The following is a 24,905-nucleotide window of genomic DNA, read 5'->3' on the forward strand; positions in this document are numbered from 1 at the left end:
TATGAAATCAAAAAAGATAAAAATGTAATCTAAAAATGGTTATATTGGTTTTATTCACAATTTGAGCAATTTAATGCATTTAAATTATAAAACTCCTCATTCTCAAGTATAAATGAGAAGAAAATAAATTGATGTTTGCTATAAGTTTAATTTCACTTATTATGTCCTCTGCAAGATTCAACAATAAATCAAGCACAAATTCACAAGCACATGGTTTGTCAGCTATAAAGCAGAAATCTTTCATTTCTATTAGTTACATGTGTACCTAAGCTCAATTTCCACATCACACATATCTAAGTAGAAAACTGTTTTTAATCAACATGTTGTAATTTGCCTTCTCAGAAGAATCTTTATTTTTATAATTGTAGTATTTATTTGTTTATCTGCTATAGGCTCTGTCCTTTCAGCTATACTTTGATGAAAATGACAAAGGTGATCAGTAAAAATATATTGGGTGTCCAAAGGTTTGTTGGGGCTTTCTGTAACAGTTTATGGACAGACCTGAATGAACTTTTTGGCCAACTCTATAAAATAGGGAAAATAAAGTACAATCTAAAAATATTCCCCTTATGCTCTGTAATGAACAGAGGGGTGGAATGAGGGGAAGGGAGGTTCAAGAGGGAGGGGGTACATGCACATGTATGGCTGATTCACACTGTTGTACACTAGAAATTAGCACAAGATTGTGAAGCAATTATATGCCATTAGAAAAGAAGGCAACTTAAAAAACATTCCCCTGCAGTTTGATTGTAACTGTTGCTGCCTTCCCTTCACTCTCCCTTTGCTCCATTTGGAGGAAAAGAGTTAGAGTACATGACAATTTGTGAAAGACCATTGTAAGTTGTTTGTGACAAAATAAAATCAGAGAACCTTTGGTAACTAAGGATAAATTCCTTCTTTAAGTGAGTCTGACTGTTCACCATGTGCCAGATGTGCTACAGGTCTGAAGATGCAGTGGTGAAAACAAAGCTTTACCATCATGAAGATTAATCATTAAAGCTAACACTTACACAGTGTTTATTGTGTTCTAAGTACTTTTAAAATAATTAACTTAAACTTCAGAACAATCCTATGTGATAGGTAGCCTTACTATTGCCAGAGACATTGAGGCACAAATGTTATTAATTTGTCCCAACTCCCACAGTTAGTAATAGGCAGAGCCGTAATTAAAACCTAGCACATCAGACTGCAAAGCTCATATTCATATATGTGCTAGTGCAGAGAGAGAGAAAGAGAGCTCATATTAAATATATGCTGATGTGCTCAGTATTGGCCAATTCTTTGCGACCCCATGAACTGTAGCCCACTAGGTTCCTATGTCCATGGATTTTTCCAGGCAAGAATATTGGAGTGGGTTGCCATTTCCTTCTCCCATATTAAAAATAAAGCAGTAAAATACATTCTGTTCTTCAAATCCACAGGCTTTGCTTGTGCATATGGGGGGCTGACTGTACTATGCCATTTTATATAAAAGACTTGAGCATTGGCAGATTTTGGTATCTGCGGGGGTTCCTGGAACCAATGCCCCACAAACACTGAGGGAATAATTAGATAATTATGTCATGGAGTAAAATACAACAGGGGAGAAAAATAAGGGAAAACGTATATGGGAAAACTGTTTTAAAGAAACTTATCAAATGCCAAGTGGCATTTGAGTAAACCTATTGGGGAAAAAAAAATATATATTTAAGGTATATAATGTATGTGTTTATATATGTGTGTAAGTTATGTGTGTATATATATATATTCTATTTAATAGAATAGAGGCTAAATAATAAAAAGGCTAAAAATTTCATGTCATTACACAAATTAGCTTAGGACATCTGTTTAATTTGCAGATACTATGTTTAAATATAACTGCTTTTGTCAATCAACATTAATTCAAACTCAAAAATACCCAAAATATTCAAATAGTTGTTACTAACGGAAGATTTCAGTGACTTTGGGAGCGCATGTACACCCGTGGTGGATTCATGTCAATGTATGGCAAAACCAATACAGAATTGTAAAGTAAAATAAAAAATTAATTAATTAAAAAAAATAAAAAATAAAATAAAAAAAATAAAGACAGGCAAGTAGTAGAAAAAAAATGGGAGCAAAAAAGCTTGTGTTCTTAAATTTGTGGATGATTACTAATACATTCTTTGGTGATCAATTCTAGTCATAAAATTGAGTGTGATTGATCATTAGGAAGTGTGCACTAATGATGATTAATTGTACTGACTAAACACACTGTTAAAGCCTGCAATGATTCAACTTGTCATTGTTAAAAAAAACTTAAATGCAATAATAAGCTGATTCAACTTGTTTTATTTAAGCATAACATTTTTCTGGGTTTCAATTAATACTTTGGTCACCTGATGTGAACAGCCGACTCATTGGAAAAGACCCTGATTCTGGGAAAGATTGAGGACAGGAGGAGAAGGGGACAACAGAGGATGAGATGGCTGATGGCCTCACCAATGCAAAAGTATAGTTGCATAGACACCTAAATAACTTACAAATGATGACTGCTATTTAATATGGCTTTCTAAATGAATATATCTTAATAAATGCCAAACGCATCATGATTTGGTTAATAATGAATAATATACTTTGTAAGAAAAGTTTAATCATCACAGAATAAGAAGTTGTATGTTCAGTTGTTTGTTTTTTCCTGTACCTAATATTTTGCATAATATTGGCATTTGTTTTACTCTAAGTCAGTTAACTTGCAGAAGTATAAGCAAGACATTAAAGCCCATAAAGAAAAAATAAAATAATTTTAAATGAAAAACCATCAGTGCTGGAGAAGGAAGGTCTATGAACAAATAGAAATTTGGTGGAATTTCTCAACTTCAGGCTTGGTCTCATTTGGGGATGGATGCCTTTTCCTCATGGAAGACAGTCACAGACATTGTAAGATATTTAACATCATTCCTGTCCTCTACCCAGTAGATGCCAGTAGAATTTCCTTACCCATCAACCTGGTCATGACAACCAAATATCTTTTTAGACTTGGCCAAATGTCCCCTGGGAGACAAAGTATCCACAGTTAAGAATGATATCAGTATTAAAAATGCCTTCTTGTATTAATAGTTATATTAATAATAGAAAGTAGATTCTTACATGTTCATGCTCAGTTGTGTCTGACTTTTTGTGACTCCATGGACTGTAGTCCCCCAAGCTCCTCTGTCCATGGGATTTCCTAGGCAAGAATACTGGAGGGGGTTGCCATTTCCTTTTCAGGGGATCTTCCCAACCCAAAGACTGAACCTGAGTCTCTTGTATCTCCTGCTTGGCAGGTGAATTCTTTACCACTGAGCCACTTGGAAAGCCCAATAAATAGATTAGCAAATTTATTTATTAAGAACAAATTATATTCCAAGTGTTTTGATAGGTGCTAAATATATATATCGCCTCATTCATTTCATCTGTTATATGAGGAAGCACTCTTGTGATGGTCGTTTGAGAGATATGGAAACTGACCTCCAAGAGACTGACTTGCATGTCCAAAGCCCTAGAGCCCTGTAGCAGAGAAAGCATTTGAAGTCAGCAAGCCATAGCTGTCTGATTTCAGGAATTATACTCTCAGCCAGTTTTCTTCATTCTCCTCATTTACTTAAAGTTTGAATTTAAAATGATTTCTGTGAATTCAGAATCAAATGTATAAAGAGAAAATTATAGCCAATAAAAATGGTTTATACTTTTTATAGAACCCAGTAAATACTATGGGTGACATTTGGAATATGCAAAATACACATTATACCATTTTACTGCTGCTGCTGCTAAATCACTTCAGTCGTGACATACTCTTTGTGACCTTATGGACTGTAGCCCACCAGGCTCTTCTCTCCAAGGGATTCTCCAGACAAGAATTCTGGAGTGGTTTGCATGCTCTCCTCCAAGTTATCTTCCTGACCTAAGGATTGAACCCATGTCTCTTTACATCTACATGCTTTGGCAGGCAGGTTCTTTACCACTAGCGCCACCAGGGAAGCCCAATACCACATCATTCATCAGTTGGTACTTGGTAAAGTGTTTCACTGCTTATGGGGTTTGGCTACAAATCCAAGGAGGAAGAACACATGGGCAGGAGGACCTCTCAAGAGGTTGTCAAACCCTAAATACTGGGACAAAGGCAAAAAATAAAGAAAAACTAAACAGAGTGGGAAAAAAAAAAAAGCCTCATGCCTCTCTGTAGAGAGTATGTTAAACTTGCCAGACTAACAGAATAAAATAGAAATGTCTGTCATTCTCTGTTAACCATACAGGCTTACTGCCTCAGTTTACATGGGTCAAGGATAATCTGAAATCCAGGTATTCACCAGGACCACTTTCTCATCAGAGCCTGGACTGGAGAAAAATTCACTTCCAGACTCTCACAGATTGCTGAAGGCATTACAGTTATAAAACTAAAGCCCTCACTTTCTTGATGGTCCTTTACCTGGAACTGCTTTCAGATCCTATAGGTTGCTTTTATTTTCTGGACACAAGGCCCTCTCATAAGTATTCTTTTAAGATGGTAGCTTATTCCATCAAAACCAGGAAGAGAAAGACATCTTCTTGATGGGCTTATTCACAAATACATGCTTACATATTTTTATAGGGAAGTACATGCTTTCATAATACATATGTTCATAAATATGTGTGTATGTGTATTTTCATATAGGGAATATAAAGAGATATTATATATGTACATATATGTATATATATTATATACTGGTATATAGTATATACATTTAGAAGTGGACATGGAACAATTGACTGGTTCAAAATTGGGAAAGGAGTACAAAAAGCTGTATATTGTCACCCTGCTCATTTAACTTATATGTGGAGTACATCATTTGAAATGCTGGGCTGAAAGAATCACAACCTGGAAACAAGACTGCAGGGAGAAATATCAACAAACTCAAGTATGCAGATGATACCACTCTAAGGGCAGAATGTGAAGAGGAACTAAAGAGCCTCTTGAGGGTGAAAGAGAGAAGTGAAAAAGCTGGCTTGAAGCTCAATATTAAAAATAAAAACTCAGACCATGGCATCCAGACCCATCACCCCATGGCAAATAGAACAGATTTTCTTTTCTTGGGCTCCAAAATCACTGCAGATGGTGACTGCAACCATGAAATTAAAAGATGCTTGCTCCTTGAAAGAGAAGCTGTGACAAACCTAGACAGCATATTAAAAAGCAAACATCAGTTTGTCAACAAGGGTCCATGTATAGTCAAAGCTATGGTTTTTCCAGTAGCCATGTAAGGGTGTGAGAGTTGGACCATAAAGAAAGCTGAGTACTGAAGATTTGATGCTTTTGAGCTGTGGTGCTGGAGAAGACTCTTGAGTGTCCCTTGGACAGCAAGGAGATCAAAACAGTCAATCCTAAAGGAAATCAACCTGGAATATGCTTTGGAAGGACTTATGCTAAAGCTCCAATTCTTTGGCCACTTGAGACGAAGAACTGACTCATTGGAAAAAACCCTGATACTGGGAAAGATTGAAGGCAAAAGTAGAAGATGGCAGCAGAGGATGAGATGGTTAGATATCATTATTGACTCAGTGAACGTGAATTTAAGCAAACTCCATGAGATAGTGGAGGACAGAAGGCCCTGTCTTGTTATAGTGCATGTGGTCACAAAGAATGGTACACAGCTTAGCAACTGAACAATAGCAGTGACATAAAAAATCAGTATCAATGTGGATACAGATTTATATCTACATATGCATATGTGTATATAATATATTTATATATTATATATATTTATACACACATATGAATATATGTGAGTATAATCATAGGAATGACATTTCAGCACTTTTCCCATGTTTTATCAGTAACAAGCAAATCATAGACCTAGTCCACATTCCAGATTAGGAGATTTTACAGAGTATAAACATAGGAGTCATCGTTAGATTGTTGAAATCATTACAGCTTTAAAACTTAAGTCCTCACTTTCTTATGTTAAAACACAATTAGTCTGAAAAGCGTTAGTTCAGAACCACCTATGACAGTTTCACAACTTTTATCTTGTTTTTAAGAATTCAAATGAAAAAGCAAACAGGCAAACCATCAAAAATATAACCATGAAATTAGAAGAAAATACTCATTTTAAATAAAAGAAACTTTATGTCTTTATAGAATTTCCTGAGTACAACATTAGCATCTATTCGTAACAAACTTCCTCACTAGAAAAAACACTTATTTGGCAACAAGTTACAGTGTGACATTTTCAGGTCTCTGCATGAGAGAAAAGAATCCTTAGAAAGACCTTTTACAAAAACTTCTCTCTAATCCTCCTTCAATTTACAGAACAGTCACAAATACGTCATCAGATCAAAGAATCAATGACAAGATACATCATTGCTTTGTGTTTCCTTTCAAAGGAAAAGCCTGGTAATTAAATTGTTGCCCTATACTATTACTCATTTTGTTAAAATTTTACTAATTAACACAACTCCTTTAAAATTAGCTTACCTTTATTATTTTTCACTCTTACTGAAAAAGAAAGTATACCTAAAATGTTGGTTAATATGGTTCTAACATTTATTTACTTTCAGTCTGACTTTTTTTTTTTTTTAACTTTACTCAAAATTCTGTTGTGTTTCATTTGTTTTGTATCTTGGATTCCACGAATACTTGAAATCACACAGTATTTGTCTTTGACTTATTTCACTTAATGTAACATTTTCTGTGTCCATTCATATTGTCACAGGTGGCATGGTTTCATTTTTTTATTTTCTAACTGAGCAATATTCCTGTGTGTGTGTGTGTGTGTGTGTGTGTGTGTGTGTGTGTATTATGTGTATAATATCACATCATTTTTATCCATTCATCTAGAGATGGGCTCTTAGGTTGCTTCCATATCTTCACTTGTCTAAAAAGGGTTGCAGTGCACTTGGGGGTGCATATATCTTTCTTAATTAGTGATTTTATTTTCTTCAGATAAATACCCGGGATTGAAATTGCTGGATCATGTGATAGTTCTAGTTTTAATTTTGGCAGAGTATTCATACTGTTTTCTGTAGTGGCAGCACCAAGTTACATTTCCTCCAAAAATGCAGAACACTTCCCTTTTCTCCACATCCTTCCCAGCACTTGTTATTTGTCTCTTCAGTAATAGCCATTCTGACAGATACGAGGTGATGTCTCATTGTAGTTTTGATTTACATTTCTCTAATTAGTGATGTTAAACATTTTGTCATGTACCTGTTGTTCCTCTCTCTGTTTTCTTGGGAAAATGTCTATTCAGATCCTCTGCCCATTTTTTTAAATCAAGTTTTTTGTCTGTATTTTTGATGCGGAGTTATGAGTTCTTTGTATATGTTGTATATTAACCCCTTATCAGACATATTGTTTGCAAATACCTCTTCCTGTTCAGTAGGTAGGCCTTTCATTTTGCTGTGTGAAAAATTTTATGTAGACCCATTTATTTTTATTTTTGTTTCTGTTTCCCTTGTCTGAGGAAATGTTTCCAAAAAACCAGCTCAGATTTAATGATAATTGCTTTGAAGAAAACTATAGTGCTCAATAGTGTATCAAGAGAAATAGAAATTCAGCATATATTGAAAGAATATTTCCCTCTTCTCTAAGCCAATGATACCTTTGTAAGTTCAGTTAGTTGACTTTCATCTTGGGTAAATAAGCATCTCTGTTTTAGAGTGTATGTTAAGTGAGGTTGTGTTGCTCTCCTAGGGGTGCCATAACAGATTACTGCAAACTTGGTTGACTAAAACATTAGAAATTTAGTTTCTCACAGTTCTAGAGGCTAGATACATAAAAACGTGGTCAGAGTTGGTACCTTCTGAAGGATCTAAGGAGTAGTCCAGTCCTTGTCTTCCTGTCAGTTTTGGGTGGCTGCAGGCAGTCCATGGCATACAGATGACATCCAATCTCTGCTTCTGTCTTCATGCGCCCTTCCTGTCTTGTGTCCCAAACATTCCACTCCTTTCTCTTAATAAGCATACCAGTCATTGGACTAAGGCCCACCCCAAATCCAAGAAGATACTAACTCAAGATCCTTAACAGTTATGTATCCACCTACCTTATTTACACAAAAGGTCACGTTCACAGGTACAATGGGTTAAGACTTGGACAATTCTTTTGGGAGGATGCTGTTCAAATCATTATAAAGGAGACACTGAATAGCTGCTGTGTGTAAACAAAAGCAAATTCTAAATTTAAAGAGCTATAAAATATGTATTTTGGTATTTTAAAATCAAGTTTGTTTATGTTATTAGCACTAACTACAGTTATTTGAACACTTTGTCTCAGTTCTCATAGTGTTACCAACAAAATTTTATGGATGCAAATCAGAAACCGGAAGACCAGGGGCTACAAGCTAGTATTTTATATGCAACTAAGAAGAACATAGCATGCAATTATCCTATTATAATTAAAAACATAAACACCAGGATTTTTAGAGAGATGAATGGCAGATAACTTTTTTTTTTAATTTGGCCACTCTTCCATTTAAGTGAAAGCATGTAAAAAAAAAATTGACCGACTATATTGGTTACTGAGAAAGGGCATTTAAAATTATTCTCCTTCCTCCGTTGTTATTTACCATTTCTCCCCCTCAAGGATATCAAATTATTACTAAGTTCTTTATAGCAGATTATGTTTGTGATGGTTCAAAGAGTAATTTCAATGTCTAGTTTCTTAGTTTTCAAAGATATTCTAGTTAAATATTGCAAAGATTAACTAATAGTTTCTCTTTTTCAAGGACAACTGATTCATATATATTCTTAATTTTTAGTCTTATTTTCAGGAAAAATAGAGCACACAATGGAACTGGTAACAGCATTTTGTTTTAAATCACTGAGGAAAATTCTGTTTAAGTAGAAAACAATAAATGCATTACTTCATATGAACAATAGTCTTTCAGACACAAGCTTATGCTTTTAGAGATATCTGTATTTAAAGGTTAGCATAGCATGTTCATATATATAAAAGTGTGTGTGTGTATATATATGTGCATGTGCAGAACTTTTGAAACTGAGGATATACATCTCCATTCATCAATGTTTGTCACTATCAGCAAGCCACTAGCACAGGAAGCACTGAATTAAAGTGATGGCCAACAATATTTTCACGTAAAAATGTGATGGTAATATTAAACCAGAATATCTGTGGTTACCTACAAAAAGTGTATTTCTTTGTGAACAGCTTATAGTCACCTTGACAAATCAGCAAGTCAAGACAGGTGATGAATAGTGATAATTAGATATATTATTGATTCTTCACTAGATTAAGTGAGTAAAGCAAAGGTTAATGCTACTTAGAACCCATTCAGTTGGTTTAAGAAATAGGAAGTTATTACTCACTATAAAAATCATTTTTGTGTTATTTGAACTCTTGTTTTTTTGAAATGTTTTCTAGTAAGAAAAATTTATGTAGCTATTTGGAAGATATATAACTGCTAACTAAAGTCTACAATAAAGAAGACTGAGTGCCAAAGAATTGATACTTTTGAACTGTGGTGTTGGAGAAGACTCTTAAGAATCTTTTGGACTGCAAGTAGATCAAGCCAGTCAATCCTAAAGGAAATCAACACTGAAAATTCATTAGAAGGACTAATGCTGAAGCTCCAATATGTTGGCCACCTGATGTGAAGAGCTGACTCACTGGAAAAGACCCTGATGCTGGGAAAGATAGAAGGCAATAGGAGAAGGGGATGGGGCAGCAGAGGACGAAATGGTTGGATGGCATCACCAACTCAATGGACATAAGTTTGAGAAAGCTCTGGGAGTTGATGATAGACAGGGAAGCCTGACATACTCTAGTCCATGGGGTCGCAAGAGTTGGACATGACTGAACAACTGAACAACAAGAGTCTATGGATTAAATAGTGAGGCAGACTTCACTTCCAAGCATTTACACCTTCATGTAATCCCCTCCACTCCAATGTGTACTGAGTCTAGTGTCCCACTACTGATGCATAGAATAGGGCAAAAGGAATTCAATATCACATCAGAGATTAGATGACAAAAGGACTGTGACTTCCTTCTCATTTACTTTCTCTTGCCTTCTCACAGGCTTGCTCAAATGGATGCCACCTGGTGCTGGGAGCCAGTGTGAGGAACTCCGCCCATGGCAAAGGTCATGAGGAAGGAGGCTTGGCATACGCAAAGGTGTGATCAAGCCTCAGGAAACCCCTTGTTCCCGAGCATCTACCCCCAAAACCAGTCTATCTACTTTACTGTTTCATGCTCTCGCCTACACCTCTGACTTTATGAGGGGCTGTTCCCCACCAGTTCTCTCAGAGAAGGAGTAAACGTGCAGCTCCAAGTCAATAAAAATTTCTGGGCATGACAAGAGTGTTTCAACTTACGAACTCCTCTGAAGGTTATCTAGCCCACCTGTATAGGTTCGTCTGGCCACATGTGATTGTTTACAGCCTCCCAACCTGAGAGGCACGAGATGTTTTAGACTTACCAAAGGTAAATTCTTTTGGGAAGTTAGAAATTATTAGTATAGTGGGTTGGTTAGGAATTATATTGGTGAGAAGGGTTTTTCATTTGTTGTGCCAATAATTACTGCTAATTCCCTGCCCTGGGTGTGACAAGGGTGTCTCTGGTCAAACCTCTCTGCTGACAGACTAGCTTGTGTGACAGGATTATCCATACTCCAGCACATGATTGTTTACTACCTCTCAACCATAAACAGCACAGAGAGTTTGGAGTATTTTGAGAGTCTTAATTAGCATAGGGCTTTTCTCATTGTTGAGTCAATGATTGCCACCAGGCCTCCATATCCTGAGGCACCTGGGAATATATTAATCAATGTATTTGGAATACAGAAAAGGAAATATAGTAGTTTTTAAGGTTAGCAATACTAGACTTTTTGAGTTAATGAATTTTCTCTTTTGTAATAGATCACTGTACTTTGTTATAAATCACTGTGTCCTTGCTATGTAAAAATGTAACTTTATCACTATCTTAAGACTAAAGAGATCTTAAGGGGAACATTGGTGAAAGGATTTTCATTTGTTGGGTTGATGTTTGCTGCTAAATATCCATATTCCCTGCCCTTATAATGAATATAACTAGCATATAGGAGAAATAAGTATTAACCTTTAAGATCAATCATGTTAACCTTGGGTTAAATAAATTCCTTTCTTGATTGTAACTCACTACACCCTCACCCTATAGGAATGCAACTTTATTTGGAGGGTGGTGCCTGGTTTAAGAAAAAACACCCTTGGAAAAAATAAGTTTTTTGGTTATCAGAAAGAAAGGGTCGTAAAATGTCAGCAGGCCTCATGGCCAGAAGTTGATGTAAAACCCCTAAGATCTTTTTTTATGTAAAGCACCTGATTTTGATAAAGGTCAGGACTGCTGACCCCCGCGTGACTCTGTATTCATCCTGATGTGTAACAAAAGGTATATAAGCAAACCCAAAAATAAAGAAATCGGATCAGTTTCCAGAAAGATTGATTCCCCCATGTTGTTCTTTCTTGCTCCCCGTTTTTCTGGCTGAATTCCCGTCTGGAGCGTGGGTGTTCGCTATGTCTACTTACTTGTCCCAGCTTTCAAGCCCACGCGCGAAGGAGCCCAAGGAGGGGCACCTTCCAATATTCAAGTGGCGCCAGTGGCCCAACGTAGATGGTGCAAATTCCTTGTCTTGGAATTTTATTGGTATCCCACGTAAACCAAGTTATTTAGCCTCTTTTTCTCTCCTACTATTTTCTGGCCGAATTCCCATCTGGTGCATGGGTACCCACCAAGCCTGCTAATTTTGCCTGTGCTTCTAAGATCGGACTGGGAGGGGCCTCAGTGCCTCTTCTCCTTCGGGAGAACAGGAAGATGCCTGTGGCCTACGTAGGTGGTGATTGGTATTGCATGTAAACCAAGTTATTCAGCCTCTTTTCCTCTGCTAATTTTCTAATCCCTCTCCATCTGTAATTAAATAAGTTATTTCCAAGGACACCGACTCCATCCCCACATTCGAATCACCCTGGATCCACCGGGACTGGACCCTGGCAACCTGGCATGTGTAAGCTAACTTATAGAGAGAGTTAAATAGCAAAGAATTGATTGAGACTTCCGGCCAACCCTTGTGGCTAAGCTGGTAAAGAATCTGCCTGCAGTACAGGAGACGTGGGTTTGATCCCTGGGTTGGGAAGATTCCCTGGGGAGGGAAAGGCTACCCACTCCAGTATTCTGGCCTGGAGAATTCCATGGACTGTATAGTCCATGGGGTCGCAAGGAGTAGGACACGACTAAGTAATTCTCTCACTCACTCACTCTGGCGAACAGCCAGTGATGAACTGACCTCAGTCAACCAGCTTGCGAGGAATTAACTCCTGCCAACAACTGGTGAGTGAGCTCTGGCGTGGATCCTCCCTCAGATGAACCTTAAGGTAACTGGAGCCCCAGCCAGTATCTTGATTGCCTTATTGTAAGAGACTGAATGGGATGACTCAGCTAAGGTGATACATAGGAACTGTGAGATAATAAATTTATGTTGTTTTAAGATAAACAGTTTTTGAATAATTTATTATGCAGCAATAGGTTAACACACTGTTTCTATATACTGGTGAGAAAATAAGAAATAATATGTGTAAGGAGTATAGGAAGACAGTAAATTCAATGTCACTTTATTCCTATTTGAAGCTGGGCCAGATGAGAATATTTCGATATAGGAGTGTATGCCCGTGGATTTTACTCTTGATGTTAAATATATCTCTCTTTTCCTAAAACCTTTGATAGTTGTTTCATAATTTTATAGTCATGGAACATGGTAACATTCAGTGTTAACTCTTTTTAAATAAGCTATTTTAGCACATAATAAAATCTCTACAGCCTATCTGGCATGCACTGGTTATTAATTTTAAATACACTAAGAATTATTTTTAAGATAAACTATTTTCTCATATCTTTTGTAATGTTTAGAAATTGAGATATGACATTCATTGTATCACATTCAACAAGCATGTATCTGTTTTAGAAACATGAATCAGCACTAATGAATTTAAAACATCGGGAAAGTATTAATATAAGTCAGAGAGAATAAATTCTCTAAAATGTTTTTAGAAAATTTTCAGCAAGAAAAACTAGCTTCACTTTGTTCATTAAGGAGAAGGGAATCTTGGGGACGTCTTTAAGTTTAGATAGCTGAGGCTGGTAATAAATATTTTCTTCCTTTATAATCACATAAACTGTTGAACATATGTACATACATTTATAATCTTTTGTTGTAGTTTGGTCTGGAAAAAGACACACATATAAAAATTAAGGAACTTCTTTTTCCTAGTTCCAATATAACCTCTTGTGGGAAATTGATTTTACATACAGAGTTAGATATTCCCTTGCTTATATTTATAACATGTATTATAATTCTTGTTTTGTTCCTTCTCCAGAAAAGAAAATAGATGATTGGAGATATTTGATTCTGTATCTAAAAATATGTGGCCGAGTCTCAATACAATGAGAGTTAATTATGTTTTTCTGGAACAAATATCTCATCACATTGTTACTTTGTGGTTAGTATTATATTAGTATAAAAAGAATAACAGTTTTCTTTAGTAATATTTATTAGCTGCTTTTTAAGGAAAAGTGCTGCAAAATGTGAGAATATGTCCCCCCCCCCTTTTTTTTTTTTGTATTTCTTGGAGTGGGGGATGTAAAGAGGTGTATATAGTATCCTCATTCTTGTTCTGATCTACAGTTTGTGCCTAGTCGCAGGAAAGAAACATGGCTTAATTTTCAGAGTACTAAACTCCACATTTTATTGACTCTGAAAAGTGGAAGAAATATCAATAACCTCAAATATGCAGGTGACACCACCCTTATGGCAGAAAGTGAAGAAACACTAAAGAGCCTCTTGATGAAAGTGAAATAGGAGAGTGAAAAAGTTGGCTTAAACTCAACATTCAGAAAACTAAGAGTCATGGCATCTGGTCCCATCACTTGTCATGGTAAATAGATGGGGAAACAATGGAAACAGTGAGAGACTATTTTTGGGGGGCTCTGAAATCACTTCAGATGGTGACTGCAGCCATGAAATTAAAAGATGCTTGCTCCTTGGAAGGAAAGCTATGACCAAGCTAGACAGCATATTAAAAAGCAGAGATGTTACTTTGCCAATAAAGGTCTGTCTGGTAAAAGCTGTGGTTTTCCCAGTGTTCATGTATGGATGTGAGAGTTGGACTATAAAGAATTGATGCTTTTGAACTGTGGTGTTGGAGAAGACTCTTGAGAGTCCCTTGGACTGCAATGAGATCCAACCAGTCCATCCTAAAGGAAATCAGTCCTGAGTATTCACTGGAAGGACTGATGTGAAGCTGAAACTCCAATACTTTGGCCACCTGCTGAGAAGAGTAACTCAGTTGAAAAGACCCTGATGCTGAGAAAGATTGAAGGCAGGAGGAGAAGGGGCCAACAGAGGATGAGATGGCATCACCAACTTGATGGACATGAGTTTGAGTAAGCTCTGAGTGTTGGTGATGGACAGGGAAGCCAAATGTGCTGCAGTCCATGGGGTTGCAAAGAGTCGGACACAACTGAGCAACTGAAGTGAACTGAACTTACTGAAGAGTGGAAAATTCTACTCTCTTCTAAGTAAAACCAAACAAGCATATGACAAGAGAAAATTAACAAGTTAATTTACTAAAAAGTTTCACATACTTTTACTTTTTCTTTAGTAACTTGATATTTCTTTCAATTAAATATATAAAAATCTATAGACATTTTTCAAAATGGGCTTCTGTGTGTTTTAATGTTATTGATTTCACTTTCTATTCCTGTGTAATTATGTTTTTCTTTTGAGCGCTGGCTTCATACTAAGTAGAAGGAAAAAAAATAGAAGAAAACTTATATCTTATGCGTATCACCCATATATTTGGGGTCAGTTTATCAAATTTCTTCAAACATGATGTATCCTTCATAAAATAAACCAGAGATAATAAGACCTATGAGGTGTTATCTTTATTACTTTATATAATTGATTTTATTTAAGTTGTTGACCAGCATTTTAATATGTTCAACTACCAGTATGCTCCATAGGAAATTGAATTTTGCATTGATATTCCAATTAGTATATTGAAGATTCTATCTTCAACAATCAAATCCATTTAAAAATGGTGAACATTAGAAACACTATTTGTACTTTTTAAATGGTAATATATAGTCTGTGAAGATAGTTCCAAAAGGGCTGTACATATTTTTGAATTATGTTAACATCTTAATTATATATACATCCAAGTTGACTCTTTGTAAATGCCTACTTAGATCTATAAATTCCAGTTTGTTTCTTAAAAATCACTTACATTATTATATACATAAAATCCTACCACATTTAGTGTTTTAGATTCATACTGCTAAAATTCATTTAAAAAGGATATAATCTTAAATTTGGCATAATTTCTGGAATACCTTAAGACTATTTTCATTTTATTTTATTTGAACACCCCCATGATTGAACTAGTTTTCAATGTTATTAGCTAAAATTTTAGTACCAGATGGAATTACTTTTGTTAATGAATAGAACAAATTATTATTGGAAAAGTCATGAAAATAAAAATTAGTTGATATCTTGAAAATTGTCCCCCAAATGTGAAAACAAGGTAAGAAATTAGTTTTATTTTGCAAACTGGATAGATTAATTGCATAGGAATATATATATTTAAGCTTACAGGAAAACTAAGTGGGTCAAAAATATTTAAATAACCAACATTTAAATAATTTTAATAATTGATAATAGCCAATAATGTTAATAAAAAAGTCACACTTGCTATGTAGATTTTTTTCCTGTATGTGAAGAAAGGACATAATTGGTAATTATTAATACTTCATATGGTTTTACTGTAATTACACTGCCTATTAGAAAATAATCCCCTTAATTGATGCTAATTGAAACAGTTAACATCTAGTTTTATATGTAATATTTAAATACAACAATACAGCAATATGATGACTATTGGTGGAATATAATCTTCCTGGTAAGTTCTCATATATACCTATTTAATGCTTTCTCTTTAAATGATATAGCACCCTTTATGGCTATTGCTATCAATAACTTTGATAATGTGGGGTGAGGAAAGAGGACATTTTCTTTTTCTTTATAAACAGTTTTCAGTAAAAGAAAGACTATGTAGAGTTTAGAATTTTCTGTTTTGAAGCACAGCTTAAGTGTTAATATGTATAAAAATCACATTGGGGGACTAATTAAAATGAAATTCTCTTTCAGCGATTCTGAGGTGGGGTCAGTGATTCTACATTTTTAAGTTCTCAATTACTGTGAATGTTGCTGGTTGATAAACATTTTTTTAGAAAATAACAACATATTCTACCTTCTCTTTTATGATTTATTGGTATAGACATGTGTATATTAGACTATGATTAGCAAGTTTACATGCTCGTAATGAAACAATATATTCTCCTCAAGGAAATATTGAGGTATTATATATGTTTCCTATTTTATGTCATAGAATCCTTTCTTCTTTTTTAAAATTCCACTAGCTAAAAAAGCATTTTTCCCTTTGAACTGTAAGCCCCATTTAGAGGTTTTTCATTTTTGTTTCTCTTTAGATTTAAACATAGTTTATAGCTGGATTTGAGCATAGGATAATGGGTCAGTAGTGATTGTCAATCACACTGGATATTATATTTTGCATTTGGGAAACACAAGTGTGTTTGGAATCTCTGATGAGATAATTAGCTTTCTCTATTTTCTAGTAAGTTGCCTATCCATCTTCATTGCAACACTTCCATGGAAGCTATGAACTCTATGTGCAGTAATTTCAACTAGAAATTGATGTTGATTTAAGAATCTAAAGTCCTGTGCTGTGATTATAAAATTCAGATACTTATCCAAAGATCAAATTTGAAGAGTGAGGCTTGCCAGTGCTAATCCTGGCAATGCTTTTTTCGTAATGCTGGCATGCCCAGTTTCTAGTAGGGCATGCTTGAAAAATATTTAAAATATAACACTGCCACTTAGATTTAATTTTGATCACTATAAACCAAAATCTGAATACATGGAATGAAACCACATGGAAATCCTCAGTTAAAAGGGGTTTAGACAGATGGTACAGAAACAAATATTTTTAAATTATTTTTAGATAATAAAATAAGAACATAAATGAAATCTGATAGAGAGCAAGAAACCAATATATTCACATAATAGCTTTCAAATAATGTTGAATTTGGAAAGTACTGTTCACAAAGTAATATTTTAGATTCTTGAGTAAGAACTTTTCAAACAGAATTTTGTGGAGCTGTCTTTTTCAAATATATTCTCAAGATCTAGGCTTAAACTGGAAAAATTCTTTCTTCAACAGACACTTATATATTAACCAAACTTTCTTAGTTCTTGAAATAATTAGGCTTTGTTTTCAGTGAGATTACATTGTTAAACTCCTTTCAGACTCTGTAGTAAGGATAAGTAACTTACCTATTACCACTCATGTAACAATTTAATTTTTTTCTGATTAGCTCTCAGTATGGTGAAGGCAGAGGAATATATACCAGGGCTTGACTTGTAAAAAATGTATAAAAAATCATTTAATTTGCAAACAAGCCAAAAATGATAAAGGGGTTAGAACTGAACCATGGATGTCATTTGCTGACCCTTGATGCAGACAGTGCATTGCGAGGATCAGTATTTGATTGATTAATGACTAGGGCATGTTGAAAATAGTGCTGGATTTCAAAAGTTAGATTGAAACATAGAGTTATGGAGGAGGTATTATGCATATTAGCAGCACTGTTTATAACAGCCAGAACATGGAAACAACCTAGATGTCCATCAGCAGATGAATGGATAAGAAAGCTGTGGTACATATACACAATGGATATTATGCAGCTATTAAAAAGAATACATTTGAATCAGTTCTGATGAGATGGATGAAACTGGAGCCGATTATACAGAGTGAAGTAAGCCAGAAAGAAAAACATCAATACACTATACTAACACATATATATGGAATTTAGAAAGATGGTAATGATGACCCTGTATGCGAGACAGCAATAGAGACACAGATGTGTAGAGCAGACTTTTGGACTCTGAGGGAGAGGGAGAGGGTGGGATGATTTGGGAGAATGGCATTGAAACATGTATATTATCATGTAAGAAACGAATTGCCAGTCTATGTTTGATGCAGGATGCAGGATGCTTGGGGCTGGTGCACGGGGATGATCCAGAGAGATGATGTGGGGTGGGAGGTGGGAGGGTGGTTCGTGTTTGGGAGCTCATGTACACCCGGGGCAGATTCATGTCAATGTATGCCAAAACCAATACAGTATTGTAAAGTAAAATAAAGTAAAAATAAAAATTAAAAAAAATAATATAATTTTAAAAAGAATTATAAAAAAAATAAAATAAAATGTCTTGAAATACAGGGAAAATAAACACAGATTTGTGTTTGGCAAAGGAGAACATTGAGTCATGATTGTGAATGTTATTTAGAAATCTTTTAGGTTTGTTTTGATGAAGGGTAAGCACCTCATTGAGGGGTAAACACTTCAGGAAGAAATTAATCTGATGGTGATGTGCAGAATGAGATGATTTTACTGAATGCTGGAAACTGTTAGAAGACTAGTACAATTATCCAAGCATGATAAGTTGATCTAGAAAAATGGCAATAAAATAAAGAAAGAGATAATAAAGAGGTTACCAATATCAAAATAATTGGAGTCTGACCTAATGAGGTATCTTAAGTTAAATAGGGGGAAAAGAAATTCAAACATATTTCTAAGGATTTGATTTGTAACAAGAAAAATGATGGTACCGTTATTGATTCTGACAGTAAAATCTGGACGGATGAGCAGTTTGAAGGGAAAGATTATTGTGATTTTAGCTAGACATTCTTTAGTTATTGAGCCAAGGACTTCTCAATGAAAATGCCAACCTGCCATTTAAATATAATAAAGCCAGTACTTATCAAACAGAAAGAAAAACTTTTGAAAGAAACTGGAGTAATTAAAACTACGGAAGTACTAATACGTGATGGTATTTCTGAGATTGGGAGGTGTTGTAGGAGGCAGAGGTAGTCCACTGTATCAAACGTATGTCTTATAAAGCTATGTTTTTGGCCCCAGGCTTACAATTCCATTTTGAAGGTGCAAATAGCCATATTCTCACCCTTTGGGAATGTTCAATTTCTTTTCAAACATAACCACTTGCTGTGTGAGTGACTGCTTCTCACTGTTTGCTAGTGTGAGGCAAAGTCTCAACGCAAGGTTAACAAAAGATTTTTTCAGTAGGTGTATTTTCCTGCTAGATGAAATATAAGCTTCATAAACTGAGCATTATAATCTCAAGAAGGATTTTGCTTTAGGCGTATCTCTTCTCCCGTGGGCTATAGATACGTGTGCACCAGCCAATTTACACTCCTGCACAACACTTTCATTCATCTAAAATTACAGTATCATCCTCATGTGATTTTTATGCACCCAGAGGAATTAAGCTTATCATTGCTATTATGAGAGTAAAGCTCTCATAAGAAGTTGTTATGTTGGGAATTTTCCCAAATGATTCATTCATATTTTCATCCCTGCCTCAAGTATATAATTTCCCATTTCCATTTTTAAGATACTTAACATATATTGTAACTAGTGTTAAGAAAATTTTAGTAAGACATGCCTGGTTTATAGGAAACAAACTATATTTTGGACAGCATATTTTTTGTGTTCCCAAAGTGTGCATATGAAGGGAGGAGTTTAGCATTACATGGTTATCCCAAATACAGATAGATTAAGAGCTTTTATTTCCTGATAAAGGCAAGATAAATGTTTGTTGAACACATCCTCCAACCGGAACATGTCTATCTTTCACGTATTTTATCTTAAACATAGATCATTGAAGTTGTACCTATGTTTAATCCTCAAGAACAATTCAAAACATAGGAATTTTGATGAATCTGGGAGATTTTTATACATCCTTTTTGATTAGATTAGACATCATTTTTTTGGTTATTTAAATTTGCTTTGTTTTTAGAGCAATAAAAATGAAATTTCAGAGGCCTTTATTTTATTTTTTATTGATTTATTTTATTTATTTTTAAATTTTATCTATTTTAATTGTAGGCTAATTACTTTACAGTATTGTGGTGATTTTTGCCATACTGTCATTCAGACTTCTGTAAGATAAAAATACTAAGTAAACCAGATGATGGAGCTTCTCTCACGGCTCAGTGTTAAAGAATCTGCCTGTCAGTTCAGATGTGGATTCAGTTCCTCAGTCAGGAAGATCCCCTGGAGAAGGAAATAGCAACCCACTCCAGTATTCTTGCCTGGGAAATCCCCTGGACAGAGGATCCTGGAGGGCTACAGTCCACTGGGTCACAAAAGAGTTGGACGCAACTTAGCGACTAAACAACAACAAAATAGATAATCTGTTTTCACTTGACAGCTAATTCTGTTATTCTTGTCAGCTGGGGCTGTATTATTCCTGTAGCTGTGCTTAGAAATAGTGATGGAAATGGGGAGCTGTGCCCTATGTTTCCCAACCCAGAGGAGGGGTAGGAACTAAACACTATTAGCTTATGAGCTTATGCCTCATCCTCACTGTACCTAGTTACTATGTGTCCTATCTTTGGAAAAGAAACAAGTTTCTGAGGAGATAGTGTGTTCATAAAAAGTCCTATTAGTAATAACATAAGCTTCTCAGATGACTCAGTAAAGAATCTGCCTGCTAATGCAGGAAATGCAGGTTTGATCCTTGTGTTGGGAAGATCCCCTGGAGGAGGGCATGGCAACCCACTCCAGTATTCTTGCCTGGGAAATCCCACGGACAGAGGAGCCTGGACTATGGGGTCTCAGAAGAGTGGACTGAACAACCGCAATAATTGCCTACACATACTATTACCATATACATTATATCACTTGCTCAATAAATGGGCAAAATAGAAATTATCCTAGTTTTATTGTTCAAGGCCATAACAGAAACTTGAGCTTTTGTAAACAAGTACATCTCTAGAGGGAAGGTGATTAAATAGTGATGTGTCCTTCTACAAATGAGAAACTCAAGCTTAGTTAAGTCTAAACAGAAAAAAATCTTTCCATACTGCCTGGCACTCTATATATGATAGAGTGGAAATGTTCAGAGCAGGAAAACACTGCTCACAATAAAGAGCATTCTGGCACACCCATATAGCTCAAAGAAACAGTGTGGAAGCATGGTCTAGTTTCCCTGGAGTGAAAATGAGAAGTCCAAGAATTCAGTGGTAATGTGTCCAGAGTTTAGCTAAGCTGCTCTGGTATTACTGCCTTGGCAGCATCCATTTCTTTTGGCCAGGCTAGCTGTGGGGGCCTTAAACTGACAGTAGCCCCTGATGCAAACACATGCTTTAGACAACAACCCGCTGTCACAAGTAAGGGGTAGGTTCCTGTTATGACTTTGCCAAGTGCCCTTGTGATAGTCTCCCCTGCCTCCCAGGGCCCTTAACCTTGTGCTCTGCTTAGCTAAGACCCTTAGGGTCTTTATTCAATCTAGCCGTAGCCCAGGAACCCCAAAGCATTTCACTCATGGCTCCTGATAAAGGCATGTGCCCCAGATCCTATCTTTTTTTCTGTCTGTACCTTGTCTTGACTTCCCCTTACTGTATATCTCCTCCTTCTTTTAAGACCTTTTAGTAATAAACTTGTCTACTTCAGTTACCTTGTGGTCTTTTGTTAAATCTAGCTGACTGTCTCATGGATGACTCAGGATGGAGAGTTTACTTAACAAAGTGACCAAATGTAGCAATATCCTATGGCAAATTTTGCTGGTTAAGGATCATGTCAGTTACCTTAGGAAGAAAAAACCTGATGAAGAATATCCTTTGTCCTTCATAGCCTTTATTGTTCATTGATACACTTATATACTGCAAAATGACCACAACCATAGCATGAACTAACACCTCCATCACATCATATAAGATCAGTTCTCTTAGCAGCTTCGGATTGTATGATGCATATATTATACTCACCTATAAACACCAGTAACTATATAATTCTCATTATTGAATATAAGTTCTATTATTTCAAAAGATTCTTTGTTTCCTTCACATAGTCTTGAGTTAAATAAGTCTGGGATATAATACTCTATTTAGATTCCAGACTGAATGGATCAATATGTGTTATCACATTCAAGAATGTATTCATTTTTGGCTTCATACAATTGATAATTTTAAAAAAAGAGTCTGGAGAAAATGTATGCCAAAATAACAGTGATTATTCTTGTTGAGTGAGATAAAAAAAATAATAATTTCTTTGTATGCTTTTGCATAGTTTTCAACTGTTTCATTACTAAGAGAGGTAAGGTAGCCAAGAACTCAGCTCTCTCTAGCTAAAACTGCCAAAATTTGATTTCCAACTTTTCCATTTATTAACTGTGTCTTCAAGTTAATCTCTTTATGTTAAAGATTCCTCACTGAAATGGGTGGGTTCTTGTGAAGCTAAGCTTTAAATGTACAAAGACATAAAAAGTTTAATACTTTCACTATTAATTCATTATTAAGTTGTTAACATTTTGCAGTGAAGGAGCAAAAACATTCATTATTTTTTAAGTGTTGGAAATCCTGAGAACTAAGAAATAAATTGTACTAGTGTTTTTTGTTTTAAGTTCAAGGTATATAACATGTTAATTTGATACACTTATATATTGCAAAATGATTACCACCGTAGCATAAACTAACACCTCCATCACATCATACAAGATCAGCTTCAAAGTGTTAATACAGTATTATACTCATCATGCTAAATTTTAGTTCCCCAGAACTTATTCATCCTATAACTGGAAGTTTATACTCTTTGACCAGTATATCTTGATTTGCCCTACCTTCTAGCCCCTGATAATCATCTTGCTACTTTCTGTTTCTATGAGTTTGGTTTTAGTATTCCTTTTAACTGGACTTATTTCATCAGTGATTTCAAGATTTATTATAAGCTGCAATAATCAAAACAGTGGAGTATTGGCTCAAAGATGGAAAATATTGATAAATAAATGGGATAGAAATCCTAGAATTAGACTCACACATATTTGGAAAACTGTTTGACAAAGCTTAAAAGGCTTTTGGAATTGATATCCTCAAATTGCCTTTAGGATGCAGCCTACTTAATTCATAAATAGTAATGAAAGCCTACTTTTCCTACATTATTTGTTAATTAAATACATACATAATAGTGCTATTTTCTAATGATGGATACCTATCATTGAGTATTGTGGATAATATATAATATTTATAATAACAAATGCAAATCATGTATTTTTAAATTCAGATGACTCATTAAAAAAAAAGAAAACCTATATAGAAAAAAACAGTGTTAGGAAATAAAAGTATGGTGAAATGGAAAGAGGATTACTTTACTAGCTATGTGACCCTGAAGATGTTATCTAATCTCACTGTAAAATTTGGATCTAAAAGGCTAACCACAACGAGGTGATATCAGAATAAACAAATCAAACTAGTATGCCCACAAATAATCTTTATAAACTCTGGAAAATACACACACACATAGACACACACACATGTATGTGTGTGCACCCACTATTTAGAGGCATGGTGGAGTGACTAAAGGAAGAGGAAATTAATGGGAATTTGACACAAAGATAAGCAAAAGCTAGCTGAGACTATCTTGCTGTGTGGTCTACATTGATGTATTTTGCCTATGATAGCTAGAACTCAAGCAGAAATCTAAGATCTTTATCTGCTCGAGGAGTTAGAGGATAAAAATAGTTTAATAATATCAGAACAGCTGGAAAATCAAGCATGGGGAAATATCAAAGAGGATGGAGAAGTTAAAAATGTTTCTAAAAACTGTCTTCAAATCTTTGACCACAGAGCTGTGTAAGTTTTGGGAAGACTTTAAGAAACCGAGTGGATAGACACAGGTGCAACGTTGAAAACCCTGAGCAGAAATTGCAGCTACTGCCCATCTCTTGGGAAACATAGCATTAAGTTTGAATACTATCAGAGTGGAAGTACTCAGAGATACTTTGGGTTTTCCATTGAAAAACCCAAAGAGACTTACATCAGGCGGAAAAGGTACATCCCTGAGCTAAAGGATTCACTCCAAGAGCAAGGAAAAGTCTAAAACAGATTGACATCAGTAAATCATAAAAGCAAGTTCCTATTTTTCAAAGAAGCAAGCAAGCAATCTAATTGACTACTAAATGAATAAACAAAAATAATGCTCATCAAAGGAAAATAATAGAAGCTAGAGTCTCTCCAATGTATTATCAGTAATTACAGTATATCAGTATACACTTGAAGATACAAGAAAATCTACTTCATTATATTAGAATTAGAAAAAATGATATTTAAAATTACTATCAAAGAATTAAAGCGTATGTTCTCAACTGGTATATTTCTTGACCCCTAAATTAAACAGTGTGTATCTTTGATTGTTGTGACTGGTGAGTGTGTTGCTGCCATTCAGTGAGTAGAAGCTGAGGATCCTGCTAAACATCCCATGATGCACAAAACAGCCTCCCCACATAGTTGTCTAATTCAGTGGTAATACTGCTTTAGAAACAATGGCTGGGAGGAAAATAATGACATAGTGAAAAAAAACTGGGAATTCTCAGTAGAAAATATAAGCTATAAAAAATCTTAAAAATAGTCAATATCTCTGTTATAAAGGAAACAAAATTTAAAACCATAAGATACCATTTTAAACTATGATAGCTATAATTTTTAAAAGATCAAAAAGTATAAGTATTGATAGAAAGAACCATAACTCTCATATATTGGGGATTAGACTGTAGAATAATACAGTCATTTTGGAAAATAATTTGTTGCTTAAAAAGTAAAGCCTAAACTCATAATTCAAGAAACATGATTCATATGAATCTATACACAAGTGAAATGTACGTGCATGCACATATGTATACACACAAAGATTTTTACATTTATTTCCATAGCAACATTATTCATAAGAAACAAAAATTTGGAACAGTTCAAATGTCCATCACTGGTGAATGAAGAAAAATACAGAAAATGAAA

The sequence above is a fragment of the Oryx dammah genome, unplaced genomic scaffold (assembly GCF_014754425.2).
Source record: "Oryx dammah isolate SB20612 unplaced genomic scaffold, SCBI_Odam_1.1 HiC_scaffold_3, whole genome shotgun sequence".
Classification (NCBI taxonomy): Eukaryota; Metazoa; Chordata; class Mammalia; order Artiodactyla; family Bovidae; genus Oryx; species Oryx dammah.